The 24,500-nt window shown below is 36.8% G+C and overlaps 1 protein-coding gene across 1 annotated transcript in view; it reads left to right on the top strand.

Annotated features, from left to right (window-relative positions):
* Nucleotides 1-3,006: 3,006 nt before the first annotated feature.
* The window catches only part of LOC102804748 (excitatory amino acid transporter-like), a 41,815-nt gene continuing 20,321 nt past the window's right edge, over nucleotides 3,007-24,500 (top strand). The window contains exon 1 of the mRNA XM_078011584.2: nucleotides 3,007-3,129. The gene's annotated coding sequence lies outside the window, so the exon portion shown is untranslated. The remainder of the gene's footprint in view (nucleotides 3,130-24,500) is intronic.

The raw sequence follows: 24,500 nt of genomic DNA, 5'->3' as shown, positions 1-24,500 counted from the left end.
ATTGCCGTTGACAGTTCACAAACTGTTCAGAAAATTTAGAAAACGTGTTTCACATTCATACACTCAAAATGAATAAATGAAATATCGTTTATAGTATATCTCCATGGTGTCCGTACTACGGAATGTGCTTTTGTGAAATATTTCTTGGGGACAATATACAACACCCATACTTAAGGGTGCAAACGGACAAACGGGTGACCGGTTGTAAAATCGATCCTACTTTCTGGAGCGGGCCTGAGAACTCAAAAACGTGCAGTAAATGTTTTGGGACGTACAATAATAAAAATCTCCGCGCATGCGTATTAGGTGTTTTAATATATAACATATACTATACAATGCGCTTCAGAAGCAAAATTGTTAGTTTACAATAAATCATATCAAAATGTCACATTTAACATTAATATTAAAAATACATTTTTCGTTCATATCGTACCTTTAATAATCTAATCAACAAATGCGATATTATTGGGCTTCCTTAAAACCTTATATACGGTCGGGTCGGACGAGTTGTGACAGAAGTACTTCTTATAATTACTGATATTAACAAGCAAACACACAATTACAGGCATAGAATCGGGAGGGCTGGACGAGAGAAAAATCAGTCACCACAATTGCCCTCATAGAACTTAGAAGCAATGGCATCTCGATGAATGCGAGAAGACCACGTTTTTTTTCCTTTCAGAAAGTGCGAAATAAGTCACGTGGCTTTGTTTGCTTTAAACGAGATCTCGAATTTCATTAGCATCTGTCTGAGTTTTTTTCAAATGCGAGATCGTTTTTGTAATTGTTTTTAAATAGTTTTATTATATTGTGGCTTTATTTTGATTTTCCATAAAATTAGATTTTGTTACGAAAATCGAGACAGCTTTGTTGAAACATCGTTAAAACCGTATATATACCCTCTATGTAACTGGGTGCACATACACAAACACAAACACACATTCAATTCTCAGTAATGAGCTGACAGGCAATTAATAAACCTAATCGTTTTATTAAATGTTTTAAGATATTTAACAAACAATATAACTATCGGGTATTTGAAGCTCCAGGTTACAACAACAAATAGCACCGCGATACTTGGTTTAATATTAGCAGATCTGATGTATATCTTGCACTATCAACGAAATCAGTAAACATACATCCTAGCCATCATATACTGTATACGACGTCCACTGTTTAGTAAATGGCGCCCCCAACGAGGAAAGTAAAAACAAAGTTACACAAAGTTTGTTGGGACTGACAAATAATTCGCAGTTACTAGGTAACCCCTAGACTGGCGCAGTCGGGGCGATTAATTTGTTTTTGTAGTTTAAATAAAATAAAAAAATTCGCGAAATGGAGGTGTTAGCGCGAAATCCCCTGTAACTGCGAAATCAACTCCATTCGGCGCTAACACCTCCATTTGGCGAATTTTTTTATTTTATTTAAACTACAAAAACAAATTAATCGCCCCGACTGCGCCAGTCTAGGTAACCCCCAATATAACACCGCCTGTAGTTCTGATGTTGGTAGCTTGACACAATCGAAAGTGACAAGGTGAGTTATATTCGAGCATTCCTCTCCTAATTTGCAATTTGCTTTCATTAATTGGGCATGTTGATCGTGACTTTGAGCGCTATATAACCCGAAAGAATGGCGCGTCAAGAAAAAAAAATGCTGTCTGTTTAACTTGCCCATTGTGGTCAAGAAAGTACGATTCAACTTCGTAGATATCGATTTTCAATTCTTAAAAATAACCCAAAACTGTTTCATGAGTTACTTCATTTTTGTTGACAGTAATGTAGACGTTTAAAGGTTATTCCATTGTTAACGCGACTGTTATTAATAAATGACATCCTGCGTATTAAATTCCGAATATGTGAATAAAAATAAACACCCAGTCAGCCAAAACACGTGTCACCACATCGGATACGACTAAAACGAGGCTTTGCTAAAAATTGCTCAATGTATGCGTCAAGTCATTTTAGGATGGATTATTTTTTTGATTTGATTGATTGTGTTTATTACTTCCTAGAACGAAGAAGGACGTTATGAAACATTTTTCAGTTTTGCAGCTTCACGATAGCGAGTTTCGGAATAGCTCTGTTTCTGCCTACATAAACCGAACGAGTTATTTGACAACCTTGTCCCCCGTACCCTTCTTTCCCCGAAGGACATGCTAGAGAGAAAGCCGTATCAAATGTAAAATTTCGTGCTGGGGAAAACAAAATCAATTGTTTTTAGTGGTGAGATATTTTCTCAGTGGGATTCTCTTCATACCATCAAAAACTGTTGGAGTGTCGAGCGAGTTGAAAGGTTCAGGTCAAAAGTCAAGCGTGGATATGGGATTTCTCGCTGCGATCGTGTTATTTGTAAAGTGGAAATGTATGTCAGTCCCACGCTTGTGACTACGAAATAGAGAATGTCCGAGGTTCGCAAACACCAAACAAATACAACTTTAAAAAACAGTCCGGTTTTGAAGATATAATATTTCGTCCGCAGTGGCCCACAATACATTGCGACCACTGCAGTCATATGGTTCAAGTTGGACGCACTAACGAGTTCAACACATGTTTAACGTCAGGATTCACCCGTGTTCAACAAACTAATCTGGGTTCCGGCGAAAATCGCCAGTTCAGAGTTGAATGAATATACCTGGAGGAAAACTTCAAAATATAGCTTCCAAGTTATCGTGAATAAGAACAGTTCACTTTAAGTTCATGATCCCATTAACCAGAGCAGAGGCAACGAAAGTATGACATGGTGCTGTTTTGGTAACTTTACGAAGTTTTCAAGTCACGTTTACTAGTTTCAACTTGCTTAGAAATACATATTCAAATCCGGTTTGTTAGACAGACTACGTTATCAAATCCGCGTCCTGTAGAAATGTGTCACGTAACCAGCGCCGTCTTCGCAACTTCAACTTATGTAAATCACCGATATATTTGGGAGCCTCGTTCTCGCGAACCGCGTAACAAGATACCCATTCTGCCTCCGCCTAAGAATAACACAATAATTAACGGCTGAGTGGCGTGACTTCTTAACTTCGAGGAGAGAGGACGAGCTCCCTGTGCGCCGAGAGAAAATCAGCTGACTGAGATCTGTGATAAAGGACAAGGCGGCGATTTCAGTTTCTTTCAAGTTTTTACGGTGAGTAAACGATACAGATATTTGTAGCATGATTTTATCGTCTGCAGGAATGCATATACGGCGCGAAACAGGAGTTTGCCGTCTTGTCCGAATGTTTAAACTTTTAAATCAATCATGTCGTATGTGCTTTGTTTCTACGGGTTTTAGTTGTAGTGAGAACTCGATTCGCAACTTTATTTTTGGTTAGTGAGCAAGGCTTCAGACGGTCAGAATTGTTGTTGCACTCATCGGCCCGGGGCTGTTGGTCATACCACATAGACAATCGGGCACTGGGAGGCCACGTGCAAACGTTTGCACATAAACACATCATGTTGGCGACAGACACAAGTTGAAATCAAAAGTGTATATATGTTTCCGTACGTAAAAATAAACGCTTGTGACCTAAAGGGAAATGCGCGGGTGGTTCGCCGTCTTTAGACATTGCGCCAGAACGGGGTCCCTGCATGTGTCGTGCCGTTTTAAGTGCTTCGCGCAGCGGTCTTTGATATGGGTATTTTGCAATCAATCATCTTCAAGCTTTGGGTGGAATGGAAGACCATTATCAGATGTACACATGGAGCATAGCGTTATGTAATAAAACGGGTCACTGATCATATTAATCTAACATCGTCATGGTGTAATAATATATTTACGTATGTATTGACGTAAACTTTCTATTAAAGTTGGGTGTAAATGACTTGTACTGATATAATTGCAAGTTGGACACAACAACTACAAGATGGAATTTCGAAAAAGGAAAATAAGCAGGCCACATCGAGAAAAGTGATTTGTTCAAGTTGCCGAGCGCAGTCTGGAAGTCGATTTATGACGTCATAGACGCGCTAATCACTGGCAATTGCCTGATACTGGAGCCGATGGCGACACGCACGTCCAATTCAGGCTCAAATTCCATGCTACGGTTAATTATTGGTAGTTTACGCGTATTAGTTTTTAGCATAGAGACACAGTAATCTTCTTTTAAGTGCCCTCCATGGAACTGTAATCGACCACGCTATTCTCCGCGCGATGTCCCCGCCTTTAAAGATGATGTGCTATACTGTACTGAGAATAATTGCGTCTTTGTGTAAAAGCGGATGTTATACTGGCCAATTAATATTCACTACATCATCAATAATGTTAGAACGAATCCAAGGTGAATCGACTCTTTTACGAAAAGGTGTTCGCATCGATGAATAGGTTTGTGTCGGCGCCCTGAATGCGCTGGTCTTAAACCGGATGTGACGTCTTATCACACTCGATTTTTGACTAGGATCACGAATGACACAGAAAAACAATCAACAAATTCATCGATATCTCTCTACACTTTTGACATAGTTTTGACTGAACCCGGTTTTGAGATACTAAGCGGGGATTCATACGCGTGGTGCCCTAAATATTCGATATTATTTTACGTCTAGCTTTGTAACATATCGCGCTGAGCACTACAATATTTTTTTGTCATTTTACTCATGTTATAATATAAAGTTTTTGTACTCTGTTTGATCTTTGACCTCCCAATCTGGTCAATGAAATCACGAACCAAATAATCGAGGAGCATATATGCCGAAGCTTGCGATGTACGAGAAAGTAAATTCTGGTATTCTGTAAATAACCTTATTATTGTATATTTTTTGAAAGACGCTGAAAAGAAAACGTCATCTAAAATATTGCTTTCGCCTTCAGAGCTAGTTTACCACCAGGCACTGTCAGCGATATTTGCATAATTTGCATAACTGCACGCACAGCGCGCGTGCACTCCACTGACGCAAATTTTGAGCGTTGGTTTCTTACTAGATCTGACCATAAAAAAACCGTAACTGTACTCCCATGCTTTCATAAAAGCTATAAAAAATGTCCAGCAAATGCGTTTGTGCAGTCACGTTACGAATATCTTCAGAAAGTATTAAAACATGTAGTAACGACCGCAGGATGCGATCAACTTTAAAGGGCGGTAATCGTCGCGCCACGCATGCGCGATATATATAGGTCTCATATAAAAGAAGATGGCGACTTTTAATGTTGCGCAGATCAACGAGTACACACTGAGACGTTACCAAGCTTTAATTAGGTTATTTTTAGGTGACTGAAAGATATCGAGGGACTCGTCGGCGGTAATTATTGCAAGTCGCGCCAAGGTCAAACCTTATATTTGTGTTTTTCATTAGAAGAGCACATTGGATTGTGGGAAAATCAATGTTTATCAACACAAATTTCGCACATGCGTTGCTCGATGATTGCCGCCCTTTAAAAGATCAGCGGGCTGGATACTGACGCCTATAGATATCACTAATATAGATACCACGAATATACTAAAATATGACTGCCGCTCTCGGCCGCCGTGGAGCGTCATCTACAAATGGAAGCTTGAAGGCACTTACTTTTAATATCAAAACCCCTTAATACACATCAAAAAACAGAGCATCGGAATCTTTTGATTATGTTATGTGTATTGTGTTCTATTAACAGCTAGGTGTGATTCTAATTAACACTATGCTTCAGGAGAAAGCTATTTTTTCACTGTATTGGGTAGTAAATTTACTATTTACTATATGTGACCGTGTTTCATCATAAAAATTTCACGAAAAGGTTTATGACTGTTTATTCGAAGCGTAACAATTGAAAACCACAAAAGACTATAATCTCTGATTGGAAACATGTGATGCATAGCGACTTTACACACAGTAACTATTAAAGCGGGAGGGTCGTCACCTGAGCACGCGTGGGAATTGAGTCCCAAGCGACGATAACAACACACGCTAAAAACGCAAAGGTTCGTGGGTAGACGCTTGTTTGTAAACAATGACACGCTATGGCCATCTGACGTATGCGCAGGTGACGACTCCCCCGCTTTAATACTTCTGTAGGGTGTCACATTCTACTAGTATATTGTAATCGACGAAACAAACTGATGCAAGAGACATGACATATTTTGGATTCGTCTCATTTTTAGTATTGACTTCGGCTGCGTGGTGGATTTCATATCGTTGATGAAAATAATGTCATTTAAAAATTAGATACAATGTTGTTTTATTTTGATTTACTTCGATTTTGAAAAAAGCAGTTATAACTGATCAGGTATTTTTGAATATTGAAAGAAAATATTGATTTACAAAAGTACAGATGACGTCAAGAAATTACTCCGGCGTGTTGCAAACAGACAAATAATCCTGATTAGCCCTCTTCTCTGTCACGTGCCTATATTTCAGCCATTCACAGCACTTGTAAAGAATTGTTAATTTGTTTGTAAAGTGTATATCAACGTATGGTACTCACCCAGAGCGTTGTTGTAGTTGTATTTGAGGCTATAATGTTAAACTGAAACGTGTCGTGTTATTGAGTTTCGAGGCGATGTTGTCAGGCTTGTCGGAAACCATTTTCACTGGAACTGAATTTTAAGACGGAAGGTTCCATAAATCGTACATTCAAAATGTGTTTTTCTTCAATTTTTAATTTGAAAACTACGCCGTAACTGGCTCACTCACTGACGTATTTTTACATACTACGTCTACATCATTCATTAAACGACCGTCGTGGCAATGAGAGCAAGGCCACGATAGTTACACTATGTTAAATATAACTAAAACATGTATACTAGTATCTCGTGAAAGACTATTTTGATTGTCAATAACACCTCAGTAACATGGTGTTGCTTGTAATTGAATTGTGAATAGCAGCTGGGCTGCCCGATGACAAGTAATGACACGTGTCACACACTGTTCATAACCTCGATGTCAGTGTTAACGCCTCGCTGTAAGACCTACAGGGGCGAACGATGACAGCCAAAGATGGCGAGAATTTGACGCAATAAACACGTCTTGATAATGAAAACCCGTAGGTCAGTGTAACTGTAGTAGACACCGACGACTGCTGGAATTTATAATCAGTTCAACTTATGTGAAATAAGTCGTTTACTAGGGCTTCCTCGTGAATATACCTTTTTCCCTATATTTTACATTCAGCTCGTCAAAAACGAGTGAAAATAAATTTCATACAAAACACCTAAAAATTCTTTTCAGCAAAAATTAATTCCAGCTAAAATAAAGTATTTTACGGTATTTTCAAAAAACGAACAGTGAAACAATTGCAGCTCGCTAGCCAACAAACATCATGATCTCGCCTTGTTTGCGCTGTGAATTTACCGTGTGGTCTGGCAAGCATATGACCAAATATACTACGCCACGGGGACCAGCGGGTAATATTTTCACAATGTTGATGCACTTACGCAGCATGCCAAGTTCACTGTTACTAAAATATTATTGTTGGCATTAGAACTCTTCCCGTCGCGTGGACGATATCGTCTGCCAACGCACACAGTTCGTCCGCGCAGCCTCTGTAAACATTTGGTTTATCGGCTTGGCAACAAACGAACGTGGTGCAGTTAAAACAGTTTATGAGGTATTTATGTCCACCGTCGATGACTGCCAGATTTGCTTATCCATCTAACTTGAACTTTGTCGCCTCTATTTGACTGATAAATCTTGAATCTGTTTAGTATTGCGTCCTCGTTCGCAGCACGTCGCTCTGACGGGATCTTCGTTATTCTCTACAACTCGACTGCGTCAAGCGTGGCATATGTATGTATGTATGTATATACAGGGATAATATACTATTAATGCCGAAAATAAAACTTCTATTAAATAATTCTGTACAAAATAAAGTAATAATTGATACTTAAAAACAGTTCATTCAATATTCTTTATCATCTTGTCGATATTACTGCCAGCAGACGCACTACATTAACAATCTACAAAACATTAATAGACCGTATCGAGTAAACTTGTTAGAACTTTGCAAAGGATATTATCAACACATTTTGCAAGACTAGAATATGATAGCATCTAAAAGGTAGACGTACTTTTTATCCCGCAAAGTTTAGGCGGTTCATCATTTACAACATCCGGGATACTTGCTATGTATCCCGACCACTGATTCGTGTCATGCAGCGCGGGACCCATGGTGATACAAATTCCGGTATTTTTATTGGTTCCTTAGGGTAGTTTGACTTTTGACTGTAACAGAAGCATTGCCTTTTGGGCATAACAAAACTGAGTTTTGTTAAATCATAAATCTGTCGCGGAACTCTAGTCTTGACGTCAATATGACGCGTGTCGCGTTTAGCATTCGACTACGCGCTGAGAACGAAACTATAATTTTGTTCTACAAACAAACGTTAATGTTGGCGCGAAACTACAAAGTGGTGATATGGAATAAATAGGAGCTGAAGTTGGTGACCCTATAACATCCCATTTATTAAAATCGTGGGGTAATTTTAATTTGTTCACCGCCGAAGGCTTGAAAACAAATGAAAATTACTACAGTAGTTTATAAATTGGATATTAAAGTGCCATTTGTGAGAGACCTTTATTTTGCAATCGCAAGGGGCCATATATCTTGAATATGAATATTTGAATGATAATGGTGACTGTTACGACTTGTTTGGAATTAGCTGAAGAATTATCGGGACACTTTTTGACAACATTGAGATCCGTGTTTGTTTATTTGTTTTGTTTTTTTAAATCCAATTAAATAACAATTCTTATTCTAGAATTTGTAAATTATATCTTATTTTTAAAAAGGTATTTTTGTTGTCATGGAAACATGGATGGAGGGAAAACATGTGAGAATGTACCTGAAGTAGGAAACCATACTGGGTTGGTTATATAAAAATTGATATTGTGGTGAGAATTATAGATTCGTCACGGTAACTTGCAGAACCAGATTCCTCAAATCTCTCATTTTGGTGTAACTAGCAAAACATTTTAAATTGTAGATGTCAATTTAAATAATTTCCTGTCGCAATGTCATTCTCCCCAAATCGCTAGGAATAATTTTAGTAATGTTGCAGAAAATTCCTGTCCCAAAAGCGTGTTGCTCAAGACAGTTCGGCTTTAGTTAATATAGATAGTGTTAAGTATGCTTTCATATTTTGTTTTACATCGCAACTCTAATTAATGCGCATGCTTTTTGAATTATTAGTGCGTACCAGTAATTCTGAGCGCGTGTACTTTTGTATAGTATTTATTCCATCAAACGAATACCAACAATCTTACTATATCCGATAACTCATTATTTTGTACATTCGATATAAAACAAACAATTTAATTTTTAAAAAAGAGAATGACAATTCCGTGAAGTACAATAAACTTCAGGCCGATCACCGCAGCCATGTTCATTATCATTGTCAAAAACAAAAAAATGAAGTAATTTCTATGATTGGCAACGGCAGCTGTATAATAAAGACAGTTTAACCTTTATTTCCCTTCCAATTTTAACCCTTATTTTTCTCCATTTAACATGCTCATGTAATGCAATGATAATATACATTGACGGCGGTCATATGTACATATATAAGTTTCAAATTCAATTTTATCTTCCCAATGCGCTTCGAAATTCGACTATTTTTTAAAGAAAAAGAAAGAAAAAAACACCACGAGTAACTTAATATTCCCAAGTCTGGTATTGCGATAGTTTCAGCTGCCTTGTAAATATGTGTTCAAAATATACAGCAATTACAGTCCAACCTTGAGATGAATAAACGTGGCCATGACCTGATAACGGTAGTTCAAGTCACATCTTTTATATATATAAAATGAATACACATAAATACAATGTAAAGATAAATACACCACACAGCAATGAAATATGTATGTTTCTTTTTAATTAACTTTTTTTTATTTGAGGTAACAGCTCTTATACCCCCTTTTATTGCCGCATCTGTCGACGTTAAAACATGTTTCGGAATTTATTAATAATATTATAGCGGTATTTTAAAGCTAAATGGAGCGTTTTTATATTCTGTTATCAATAAAAAAAACAATAATTGTGGAATCTGAGAATACCTGATTGGTTTTAAAAGCAGCGAAGTGAGACGTGTTTGGGGTTTCAGAAGATGACAGTCTATCTTACGTGAAATGGCTATATGATTCAGCTTGGTGTATTCCAATGAACCATAGACTCAAATGACCGCTGATATCTCGCGAGAGTACAACGAGACTTATCTCAAATAGTCGTTTCTTGTCATCGCGTTTACTGAGGGTCGGCAAGGGGTATTTTCGTAAGCTGTAATTAATTGTTTGTATTTTCTTAATAATGTAATTTAAATAAATAAAAAACTTAAATTCGTAGACATGGGCAAGATGTAAAATGTAATCCGCTTTTTTATTCGTCCGTAATTTGTACAATGATCTTCTTTTTTGTAAGCGTATAAAGAAGTTTCCACATTAAATGTCGTAATTCTTACGCAATTTCCAATTTTGATTTTTAAACACAAATAAAAAAAAATGTAAAATGGAATTTGCTTTATCTGCAAAGTGTAAAAACTTGTTTTTTACTCCAAATAGAACTTTCATTTTATTTCCTGTAAAAACGTAAAATGCCGGTTTTATTTCCCGTAACCTGTACCAGCTATCCCCCTTGCCCCTTCTTTACTTGTTTTGTGCCATGGTTAAATAAATTTGAGGAACAGTAAATGCTATCATTGTTTGAGGGGCATAAACAAGTCTCGTGGCTATTTCACTTTTAACGAGATTTTGATGGCCATTTGTGTGCAAGGTCAACAGCTAAAAAATAATATCAAAGGAGAGCAAAACAATACAGCCCCCCCCCCGATTAAAATGTCTCAAACCCTTGAATGAGAAATTTCATACTATTAAGTTGAATTTTACGGAGATATGGAGTCAGAGCTGATGTAGGTCATTGTCACCACAGCTAACCCGTGTGTAGCGGTCACGATCACTCGAATCACCATTATCATTATATATAATCTCAAGCAATTCAGTTAGGATAGATCTGGTTTGCATATTATATTGAATGTAAATATATAATATAAATCTAAATAATAATTTATTCCGTCTGATTAGCCACCAGTTCACATGTATATATTATGGCACTACATTTCTGATGGAGATATAGATGTGAATGCAAGCACACAATTGGGAATATGAATTTAGTGACCACAACATATCACTCCAGTTAAAGGGCGGTGGTCGTCGCGCTGCGTATGTGCGACATTTGTGTTGATAAACGTAAATAATCTCACAATCCAATGCGCTCTTCAAATGGAAATCACAAGTATGAGGTTTGACCTGGACGCGACTTGCACTAATTACCACCGATGACTCCTTCAATACCTTCCAATCACATAAAAATAACCTAATTAAAGCTTGGTAGCGTACGTCTACATTTGTGATCTGCGCAACAGTCAAAGTCGCCATCTGTGTTTATATGAGACCCATATATCTCGCGCATGCGTGACACGACGATCACCTACCTTTAATCATACAGACTGTAATAGATTAATCATTTGCTTTGAAACAGCAGTTGTCGGTTTATTTTCTTTATTTCCGGCACCTATTTTACAGTACATTACAGGTTGCCGGTAACAGTAGTCACAACGCGTCGTATTCGATAGTGACGTGACGTATGCACCGCGTGTAAAATATATACGATCTAACGTTTCGCGCAATGGACGCCAGTTGACGCAATGGTGAAGGCGAGCGCCATCAGAGGTCAAATATGAAAAGGAAATTATATCATTGATTGTGTTAGCGATAGCGACAGACAGACGGAAGTGCATATGCCGTTTCCGACATTGGGCAAATCAATTCAATTTAATGAGGTGTGCATCGCATCGCCATTTATATGAGATGGGTTGTTAATATCTTGGAATAAACTATTGATGTAAGTCATCTTCCAGGGATTTATCATGTGGGATGATTAGCTGCTTTGATTGATTTCCTTGGGGTAATTTGTGTCGATTATACAGATTTAATTTCTTTATCATGTATCTACGTATCATCAGATGGGTAATTACTCAGTATTACGTCGTTGCGCGTAATAGTTTCACACCACAATTAGAATTTGTATCAATGCGCGAGGTCACTAATGTAGTTCTTTGAAAACAACTTTTTTTACAAGGGATGTCATGATTGTATTTCAAACTGTTTTATGTAATATGATATCAGAATACGTTAGCCTTGGGTTTGTGAATAGAATTTTAGCGAAGACCATTGAACTTGCGGATAGATTCATTTATAGGGAACAGTTAGCAGCATCAACATTTCTCACACTGTCAATATAAGTTTAGTTGAATCGGCTTCTTTTTAACACTGTGATGATGTTGTTTCTGTTTGATTTAGGAAAAACAAAAAAAAGACAAATCCCTCTTCAGTTGTTGAAAATATTTTGTTTGGTCTTATAAATACAATACCCGTACTTTTCAAGTTTGTGTTTTGTCGTCGTCGAGGAAATTGAGACATAAAAGTAGGGGAGGGTGTAGAGTAATCTTGAAATTCGAAAACGTGATTTTCACATTGAGTACCTTGAACTGATTACCTGAACACTAAAGAATCACTCAGACTTCAGTTAGCAAGTTACATTACTAGTGCACGAACGGCTGGAGAAACACACAATCTTTCTGTAGTGCACAGGAGCTCGTTACTATACTTATGGCCCAAATAGCGAATACACAGCCTGAGTGCGTGAAGGGATTACACTCTTTGGAACTGGAGACGTCATAGTGCCAGATTCGTTCATAGTAACAATAATGAAATGTTTACCTTCGAAAATACATCCCACACATAAAATAAAACCTATTTTCAACCTATGAAAACCGCTAACGCGACGCAATATGAGAAAAAACGGGCAACATCATGACGACTCACGATTCTGTGTAGGTTCCTCTGTATGGCAATTATACGACAACAACCCAGAAGACGCTCTGCGTACCGCAGAATTCCGGGCGTGTTAGAAGAGGCGGGCAAGATTTTTAAAAATGAGTAGAATGGCTGTCATGATGGTTCGATTGTGTGCGGTAAAACAAAATCTGGCAAGTAGTATTTTGTGCTTTATGAAATCGTCCATTATTAAAGCGCGGTTGTCGTCGCGCTGCGCATGTGCGACATTTGTGTTGATAAACATTGACTTTCCCACAATCCAATGCGCTCTTCAAATAGAAATCACAAGTATGAAGTTTGACTTGGGCGCGACTTGAACTGACTCCTTCGATACCTTCCAATCACCTAAAAATTGTCTAATCAAAGCTTGGAAATGTCTCATTTTGTACTCGTTGATCTGCGCAACAGTCAAAGTCGCCATCTTTGTTTATACCATATACCCATATATCTCGCGCATGCGTGGCGCAACGACTACCGCCCTTTAAATTAAACTATTACGATTGTTGAATTTATACATCCCTAGTTTATTGACTTCTAGTTTAGGGACTTTTTCATATTTTATTCAGCCACCAATCATCTCACTAACAATATCATACACTACTATGGAGTTTGCACAGGTCCAATGTGTTCTCTAAGCTGATATGACACGCCACTTGACACACAAAGTTTTTCGTTGACCCAACTAGCTGTGCTAATTTATTGGTTTGTCATTGACGCACCAGAAAATCGTATATTGCCATAGTGGTCTTGAAAAACATATTTCCATAGATACGGAATTTCTAATTAGAAAAATAATATTCACATAAACAAAATATATATAAAAACGAAAGTCAAAACATACAATTTTTCTTTTTCGTGAAAACGATTTTCCCAGCAGACAACAAGATAACTCAACTTGATTTCGGGGACAATTATGACTCATAATCTCTACACAATCACTCGTATTTAAGGGTACACTGCACAGCTCAATATTTTATTCGAGTTTATAGTTTATTGCAAGTTTCTCTCATCAAATTACACTGGGTGTTATCATAATGGTGATCATTTTCTTTTGTGACCATGTTGATAGTTGTTTAAACAATACTTCAAACTTTTGAAGAATATAGGTGATATAGTTGTTGACAATGAGCAAACTACAAACTGGAATACTTTATAAGTGTCAAACATCATTAGCAGAACTACTGACATCATGCTAGCTAAGGTACAATTCAATTACTATGAAATCGCTAAATAGTTTTCTATGTACAATAATTCTGAACTTCATTTCAGATGAACACACCGATAAATAAACATGTTGGACATCCCGTCACATAATAACAATTGTTAAAGCGAGGGGGGGTCGTCACCTGAACATGCGTCAAAAAGATGTAGCGTGTCATTGTTTACAAACAGACGTCTACCCATGAGCCTTTGCGTTTTTAGCGTGTGTTGTTATCATCGCTTGGGGACTCAATTCCCGCGCGTGCGCAGGTGACGACCATCCTGCTTTAATGTGGCGGATAATGTTTGTAACAAAACACACCGTTATCAAGTTGTGATCACCGATCAGGGTTAACAAATTGAAAGTCACCTCTAGAACCAGATGACCTGTTGACCTGTCAGTATGACGTACAAGTATGGTGATGCCTTAACAAATCATTGGCGAGTTTCTGTAGAACGTGATACTTGTAAATACTAGTACGTTTACTATACAATATCTCACGCGCACTTGAAAACCGCAAATCGTTCTTCGTTGACGTTGAATCGTGTTACATGCACGGTTCTCACTCTCTCTCGTCTGAATTTATTAAAACTTCATTTTAATTCCCACCCAAGCTGTAACTTTACGCGATGAAAACAGTAGCGCATGAATTGAAAACGAATACGTTGTTTCAAATTATATATAAGGCCCCCTGATAGAAAAACAAATGTTTTTCGAAATTATTTCATTTTTATGTTAATTAATTTTCCCATTAGTTACGTCACGGAACAAGCCAACTAGTCAAAATTCTCGGATTTCACTTGCCGTAAGATATTATTTGAACTGACCGCTCTGTAATTTGCAACATCTGATTCAAAGATATTACCAACTAACCAGACTCCTATAGGTTACAACATTTGAGTTACTGGGACTCGTTAAATATCTTTCCAATTCCAACATGTCTGTTTCGTACATCTATATCAGGGAAGAACCATTATTGGCGAGGGGCTTTAACAGTTTTAAGTGAAGTATCTTTTTTCCTAAAAATAGACGTGTTTAACATAACGGGTGTTCATAAATTCGTTTGCCATCTATCGAGTCGTTTCACCTACATTTGCTTTGTTTTACTTTTTCCATTTAGCCAACCACACCGCGGAATTACTGACCCACCCTTAACTACGTCATCGTTGTCGGTGTTACCTGCTCCGCAGCTCCATCAGTCAAATACAAAAGTTCCGAATATAAATCATATACCACCCATGTCGATCCATGGCAAATAATTATAATAATAATATTGAGGTTAAAGTGGAAGGGACATTGGCTAATTGTTCTGTGTTTTTTACTTCCAAAATGACATATGTGACAGACATATACTGAATATGTTTGTTAAACGTCCGGATATCAATTCATATGTTGATAAGATATCAATAACAAATGAATTTAAAAAAAAAATCTGTATTGTTTTATCACAGCATCTCATGTATATTTTTCCTGTAAAATAATGATCAAATTAAACGTCCGCTTCTCTTAAAAACAAGACCGACGTTTTTTTTACAGCCAATATCTTATAATAGAAAATTCGCTGCATTCCTGCCAACAATTGTTTTTGTTAAAACTTGTATCGATCGCCCTGAATAGAATGACATAGAATGAAGAAATATCGAAACAGAATAGTTCGAGTTATTATCTACAACACCTCTATTAACTCGCTGATATTAACATCATGGCCATCCATCTCACAGCGTTAGATATCGAATTTCAAATGACATGCAATTAACAGGGCTACATGCTGAAACACTAACCAAATAAGCGATCACTTTAAAGATAACTCTCAAAACGACTGTCTGATGAATGTGAGCCGAATTAAAACTGACGTGTATCACTTTACTGTTGGGTCTGAAAAGTCGCGCCCTCTACGACCAAGCGTTTCTGTGACGTCATGAGTGAACGGTCGTCGTTCACTTTGTGACCGTTTGTAAACTGAAAACAAGTTTAAGATATTCTAAGTGAAGAGCAACAGAGTTGGGTTGAACGACATTGCTGTTTTAATACAATTGTGATGGGGTTATTAGGAAATGGATTGTGTTAATACATAACGTTAATTTACAAAATGGTGGTCATTGTGAGTTATGATGCTCTAACTTAAGTGCACTGATACGAATTATAATATAATATGTAGTAGTATATACATGCTGAATTTAAAGAACGAAAAAAGAAACATATTTCTTGTTTTTGAAAACATGTTTCTTCTCGTTTTTTGTTTTTGTTTTTTGTACCCAGTAAAATTTCCATTTTTAAAAACAACCAATAAATATCTATTTCATAACCACTTATGTAACCGGGTAAATTTTGAGATATTTTTAACACAAAAATCACTATTGTAAATAGAACTTAAACGGAAATGGCCACCGAGATCTTGTTGAGAGATAAAGAGCCACGGAATTTGTTTCCTGTCATTCTATCACGCGTCCATTGTTGCCAATACTATAATTACATTATGTCAGGAGACAAGTATCACGTTTATCTCGCACTCAACGAGACTCCGGCGGCCATTTTTCTAAGGTATATTGTCATTCCACCCAGGCTGAGCATTTGGATGGTTGGTAGGGAAGCATAGACACGGGTTTGTTTTAAGTATGGGTCTGGAAAATTTTATGCTAAAACAAACTTTGGTTCGCCAACTTTTCGTCATTTGCAGTTTTCTATTACTTCGGCCCAAAACACCCTTGTGTGTGGTCTTAAGTTTCTTTATGTGCTTACAACATAGAACCTATATTATCATGTCCATTCAGAAACGATATCTCGAAGGTTTCAGAAGTATTTCTAGTACGTTTTGACGTTTAATTTCTCAGGGAGAATTATAATTTCTCAGGGAAATGTGGAAAACTATGCGAACACGTTTTGCTTTCACTTAGTTTCGGGCTAAATATGATGCTGCTGTTATTTTGTTATGGTGTTTTTGAATGTAGATTTTGTTTTCCAGGCCCTAAACACATATAGGCTAATGATCAACCCCGACACCAAGTTTTTGAGTGTTTCATCGCAAATGTTAAATTTCATTGTGCGCCCAATCCATCATACTTATAAACCAAACAACCGACAACTAATCCAAGAACACATTATCATGACTGCTACTGAAAGGGCATTGTATTAATTGCGTTTGAAAATACGTTTATCTGATAACCGTGTACTAGTTAGTGTCATTTCCTTTTCTCATTCGGTAAGTAACAGTCCATTTTCCATGTCCGATTACATTTTCTGACCTGGTTTGACGAGTAACCTTGCCAACAATTTATTCATCCTCGATATTCCATTAATGAGAAAAGTAATCCGTCTCCATCCTATCTCGTTCGCGTTATCTTTTTTCGATTACAATTTGTCTCTATTTTCTTTCTCTGTGTCACTCTCCCTCCTCCCGCCCTCTTTCCTTATTCTCCCTCTATTTAAGATCTCTTATTCGATTCCCATTCGTATCATACTCTCATTATTGACCTTACCTAGTGTGCAGTGATCGGTTATTCGATTTGGCCTTGAGGCGAGGTAGAAATAAAATGATTCACCGGTCGATGGCAATAAAGAACGATAATTCATGTTGTGATAAGTATATATATTATTCAGTAGTAGTAGTTATATTGTTAATGTCAACAAGCTTTAATTGAACTGCGTGGTCGTTGCCATCGCCTGACATCAGCTGGTTAGTATTATTCTGGATGAATTGTGAAATAGGAATCAACACTTGATGGGATAGATTCTGTCTCCATTATCACCTTTTTTTATCTCAGCGGACATTACTGTCTTGTTTCGGTCACGTGCTGCATTTATACGCTGACACTCAAGAACACATGTGCATGGTACTACTTTATCTTGATATCTTGATACTGGCGTGTTAATCCCCACGCCGCCCATGCACGGCGTAGACGGGAAGGAAATCTTTCCGCTTCGCTGCAACTGCAATAGAGTCACGTTCCCGTTGTTCTGCATTGGTTAGGAAATTACTTTATTTGTTGTTTCCACTTTTATACATGTCTGTATCTTTAAATAAATTTCACCTCTGCAATGTGTGGTTTATTTCCAGGACGGGTCCTGTTAGATATGGGTCCCGTGCATCACGTAATGAACGCGGGTAAAATATGTCATTTGTTTTTTTAAATGGAATTGATTTACTCACTCCAATTGATGGGTGGAAAGCTGAAAAATGATTTGTCATAAATTGCAGTACAATCAAATATAGAGAAAATGGATACACGTATTCATATAGTGTAAATGATGTCATGGCCAAACAATGAAAAACTGAGATAGTGGATAAATATATTCATATAGTGAAAAACATTTCACGATTACGCAATGAAACATGGCCAGTGAATAAATGTATTCATTTAATGAAAATCGTGTCGCGATTAGGCAATGAAACAAGGCCAGTGGATAAATGTAGTCATTTAGTTCAAAGCATGTCACAGTCAAGAAATGAAACTGAGATAGTAGATAAATATATTCATATAATGAAAATATTTCACGATTACGCAATGAAACATGGACAGTGAATAAATGTATTCATTTAGTGAAAATCGTGTCACGATTAGGCAATGAAACATGGCCAGTGAATAAATGTAGTCATTTAGTTCAAAGCATGTCACAGTCAAGAAATGAAACTGAGATAGTAGATAAATATATTCATATAGTGAAAATATTTCACGATTACGCAATGAAACATGGACAGTGAATAAATGTAGTAATTTAGTGAAAATCGTGTCACGATTAGGCAATGAAACATGGCCAGTGAATAAATGTAGTCATTTAGTTCAAAGCATGTCACAGTCAAGAAATGAAACTGAGATAGTAGATAAATATATTCATATAGTGAAAATATTTCACGATTACGCAATGAAACATGGACAGTGAATAAATGTATTCATTTAGTGAAAATCGTGTCACGATTAGGCAATTAAACAGGGCCAGTGGATAAATGTAATCATTTAGTTCAAAGCATGTCACAGTCAAGAAATGAAACTGAAATAGTGAATAAATATATTCATATAGTGAAAAACCTTTCACGGTTACGCAATGAAAAATGGGTAGTGAATAAATGTATTCATTTAGTGAAAATCATGTCACGGTTAAGCAATGAAACAGGGCCAGTTGGTAAATGTAGTAATTTAGTGTAAAGTATGTTACGGCCATAAAAAATGAAACTGGGACATTGGATACTGTAGCTCAACATAAGAGACGGACAATATATACAAATTTAGACATTTAATAAAAGATATGTCCCGGTAATGAAACGAATAAACGTGTACACTGAAATGTACATAGATGACACTGTATGTGTACATTACATAGACATGTGATGGGCAAGATTTGTGAGACCTGGTAAAAATCCAATTGTTCATACACAAAAAATAAACGCGTAGACATACCTCCCGTCAATATCGTCATGATATTTGAACATTAGCCGTGCCTATCTTACAATGACAAATAGTTTGCAGATCTGATTACTTCAAATGCATTGCCTGCCTGAATCCTTTATTTAAAACTGACGTCCCCGGAAAGTGATTTACTCGCCCAGCACGTACCGTTTGTTTAACATATGTGGTTAACATGACACGTGTTTGTCTTTTATATATTTCTCAGGTCAATATCTAAATTTACTTGTACGTATTAAGGTAGTTCAGGCCACATTCAATGTTTGCACTACTGAGCACGTTCCTGCACATATATTCAATGCACTCTGGAAGATAGCTTCTCATTGTATATTGTTCAAAACTGTTATCATATTGGTAACTCGTTAAATTATAATTTAATTATTTGAAATGTTTTCACAAAATTCTGATTCGTATCAATAATATTTTTGAGAATTGAGAAAATAATCTCACCGTAAAAAAACACTATAAAATGTAAATTTTAACATTTTCCAGGACTTTTCTGATTCTTTACTATTTTGAAATATTGTCCGGTAAGCCCATTTTTATCTTTATATTTTGATGAATATTTCAGTAATTTTTTATTTTTTAGTCAATTTTCGACTTTCTTTTGAAGACTGCAAGTTTGATTTCTATGATATTTAGTATATAATTATCTACAACTTTCTAATGTTGTCATTTTAGTTAAAGAAAAAAGTCCTAACCTCCGTCTTGGCGGACCTCCGTCAGATTTGTTAATTTCACGACGAAAACTTTAATTCTCTCAAAGAATATTTCTGCAATTTTCGGTAGAAAAAGTCTATTTAAGTTTCATTTGAAAATGACTAGCCAGATTACTTTGATATTGCAAATGTGAATATTCTTGTTATCTTGAAATGGCCAGACTTATTAGTCCGCGTTCGAATGAAAACCGGAACTTATGGATTGACTCCGTGCGTCCGTGGCATAGCTACCAAATAAACTTCCGGTAAATGGTGGTGGCAAGAGCATTGTGGGAACACTAATAACCAAAAAAAAAAATAGTTAATATCTTTTCGTACAGAACATTATCAATTTGTTTTGAGAAAGACACTCTACAAAAGCCAGCGGAGCTATTTCGACTGTTAGGTTGCTTGTTAATCCGAGTACTAGTATTACTTAGCCTAAACCTGTGTGTTATAAAATAAGTAAACACGTGCTGTTATGTCATATGAATGGGTTAGTATATATTGGCAATAATGATAATAAAAAATAATACAATATTTGAAAAATCAGCTCATTGAACTGAACTTAGTGTTAATTACGATTTGATTGGTCAAAGTGTCTCTTCTGATTGGTCAATTCGACAGGCTACCGATTCCAAAATTGACAACAAGCTCTAGAACTTCGTAAGACGTGGTTTAATAGTCACCGATAATATGCTGCGTTTTTGTCATATTTTTAGTACATTATACATGAGCCAAACTGATGACTGTGCTGTGAAATCAACAAACATTAATTTACCGGCTATCTGCACGCTATTGTTATATATATTTGCCTTGCAATGTTTCTACAGTTGCGCTATGTTTTAAATAAACGCATGCCAGTATGTATAGTACTTTTGAACTACTAGTATATAACTTTTGTATCGAACGAGGTTAGGGCAAAGACACTAGAAAATTATCTTTGGTTACCAGGGTTACCAGGTAGGGTCTAGTTATAGAACAATACATTTTTGCCGCATTTGATATGATTAAACTGTATACGAAGACGAGGCTATATGCAACGTCTTCTGATTCGTGTGCCACTTGGGATCCATTATATGTGCGTACGTCGACCCACTCGGGTTAACCAATCATCGACAAGCATACGCAGGGGAGGCTGTGCCCGGGAAGCTGTGTTGTTAATAATACATCGTCTCTGTGTGTAATTGTATTATTACGTTCGCGTAATAATCACTTGGTTGTATTCAGCATATATACCACCAGTTAGGGAGTCTGAGTTCAGTTAAGACGAGAGCGTAAAATCAATTTACATATTGTTATGAAGTAGTCGGACTCAATGTAACACGGACAATTCCAAGGACACGAAATAAAACAACGTGGATTTGTCTGGGAATGTTATGTGAATTGCAAATTTTAGAAAATTGAAGTTTAGCTAGATTTATTTCCACCCAATTATGAAATAAATTGCTGAAGTCGGGACGTGATTATTTTCTCTTTGTTGCCTAGTCTACGGGGATTATTTCAGAAATCCTTGTTATTAAAAGAGAGCTCCGAGATTGACCCGTGGTTTATTTTTAGTTGGTGTGATTTGTCTTGTGTCACATAGTTTTAGCGCAAAAAAAGAAAACAAATGCAGACATGTGATTACTGTTCCGGGGAGGAAACAGACTTGCATTTGATGAACACCGATATCCAGGTACCTCTTAAATCTGATTGTTTTCTGAGCAACAGTGCGAACTGTTCGAGGTTGGTTGCATTGTGTACGTAAAGTGAAAAACGATGTTACCCAGCAGTGCTCTTAAGTTTTCTCTTCTGCCTGTATTTAAAGAATACAATGTCGCCAATTGGCAATCAATAACCACCGCTGGAGACGCTTGAAATCGCGTGCACGGGATTGATTGATTGCGTAATATTCGGCAAGCTCGGCAAATGAGGTCAAAATCGCCTTATTTGGTCATGGAATACGTCCTCACCACAATATATCGATATTTTCCATTACTTTTATCTTATTAGTAACTAGGTCAAGAGAATATTCGCACGGTAGCCCAACGCGTGCGTAACTTGCACAAATCTCCTTAAGAATTATTCCTTAATAGTATAGTATTAGCTCGGCTTGTATTACTTTCGTTCTATGTACACATGTTAGTTTGTTGAGTACTTCAGAACATGTTATTGGGCTTTTAGCCGAGTCGTTAAATATACCCCTAAGTGCTCCTGTGTGAGAAATCACTGCTATTGACAACTTAATGGCTATTTCTAAACTATTAATTTAACAAAAATGATAGATCTATGAACATTTCAGCAACCGTGTTACGTAGCGTTGGGTATCCCCGTGTTTCATTTTTTTTTTACTGTCAAATTTAAAAATTTTGATATTACCATTTTCCAGTGAAATTAATCGCTTATAATATTACCTTTTAAGGTCAAGGAAATTATTTGTCGATATATTATACAAATTATCCACGATAACTGTCCCTCAAATTCGATCCGGCGGACACCCCTTTTTAAACTGTCGGTCATTCGCTTCTGGCACTGTACATTATTTCGCGATTTACATTTCCAGTCTCATTTCACAAACCAACCAATCTCGCGAGTCTAGGAGAAAAGATGATGAAGATGTGAAAAAAACATGGAAAACAACATCGATCCGGCGAATTCTCCAAATCTTGTGAGTTTTTTTTTGTGTCACTATGGCAACGTATGAAATGATCTTCCATTAGTATTCATAGGTGCCGTAACATCGATTCGGTCATGACACCGCTTTCAATGTAAATATGACGTGTTTTAATAACCGTTTGTTTGTTCAACAAAATTTGCATATTCATAAAGGATGCTCTCGTAGTCACGTATCCAGGGTTGTTTTCGATAACGCCGGATACAAGCTTCACGCATCGAAAGCCAGTATGTGGAGTTGGTATCGAGGATAGCGTGGGATAGTTATTATAGTTAAGGTAGGAGGTCTATTCAAAAAATCCAGTCATTCCACTATTGTGTCACGTCGTTCACATCGTACGTCATTGAACTTAGTTGATTCGCTGTTCTAAAAAATCAGATTTCACAGTCCGACAACTACTTGTATGATTTCAATACGTTCATTTCATTGAATCTCCTATTCTAACGGACATTCTGCTCGACGGACGAAACTTCTATCTAACGTGTCTATCCTTGAGGAGTTATTGACGTCTAAAGTATAGATAACGTACATGTGTAAAATTATAAAAATGTGATTTTCATTTTCGACTAGAATGCGTGTTTATATAATTATTAATGCGTTTCGGTTTGTTGGAAATATTTGAAGAAAGCGAATCACATTTTTACATGAATAATAATCGCACCGTAAATTTAAGTTGACTATTTTATATAAATACACTTCATGCCTACCCCCCTCCCTCCCCTGTCTGCCCGGGTGTCTGCCCAATGTTTGCTTCCTAGGCGAACCGTTGCGCCAGTCTCATTCGTTGAAACGTTATTAACACCAAGCTTGCCGCCGCTGTATGTCCGCCCGTCAATCGTTTGCCTGTCTGATTGCTGGTGTATATAATAATATTTCTAATCTCATACTGCACATCTTGATCAGATAACAATTTGACGCCCCATTCAGGTACTTCCGATTTATAAAAAACAGTAGCTGTTTACCCGATTAAATTCATACATTACATACTGTATAGTATATTTTCTGATGTCCTTGATATGTTATGTTTGTTTCATGTAGCTCGCTTCTCCATCATGTGATCACTCTAGCCTTTTGAGCGCGCAAGTCATCATTCACAAAATCAACCCTCACAATTATTTTCATAATTTTTCAAAAATGTTAATCAAAACAAGTAGACAATTAAAAATTATATCCACATTTAAGAAAAATTATGGAAAATGCATGAAAATTAAGATGTTCAATTTTTCGTATGACAATTTCGACGTTACAATCAAAAAAGCGATTATATGATCAACAACAACAAAATTACACCAGGTAAACGCTGTAAAGGTTTTTTTGCTTGAGGTTAACCTTAATAAAACAATATTTAAGACATTTGCACGTTTTCTGTACATGTCCGTAATTCATATCAAGAGCACGTGGTTATCCAGTACTTTCTTGGGTCACGATAACCTTAGTTTTTGCGGGGGCGTGAGACTTATTATTTCCAATACTTTTTTGAGTGCATGTATGTGTACATTTTTACATACGTATATACTACCGAAGGATAAACTATTGCTCGAAACGTCTAGTTATTTGGAATAGTTACTTAGGACCAAGATTACCAAATACTGTCTACTATGCCGTATTTTTGTAGTATTGCACGGGATGTTTGCATCACTCCCATATTAGGAAATGCGATTTCCAAATATGGGTCAATTATGTGGTAATTTCAAGATGGCGGGCACTTTTGAAAACGAGGCCCATAGCGAGCAAGTTAAAGTAATCTTCACAATTTTCCTCATC

This window comes from Saccoglossus kowalevskii, chromosome 21 (assembly GCF_978046115.1).
Source record: "Saccoglossus kowalevskii chromosome 21, keSacKowa6.1, whole genome shotgun sequence".
NCBI lineage: Eukaryota > Metazoa > Hemichordata > Enteropneusta > Harrimaniidae > Saccoglossus > Saccoglossus kowalevskii.
The sequence above is the reverse complement of the archived record's forward strand: the minus strand, read 5'-3'. Positions and strand labels throughout refer to the sequence as shown.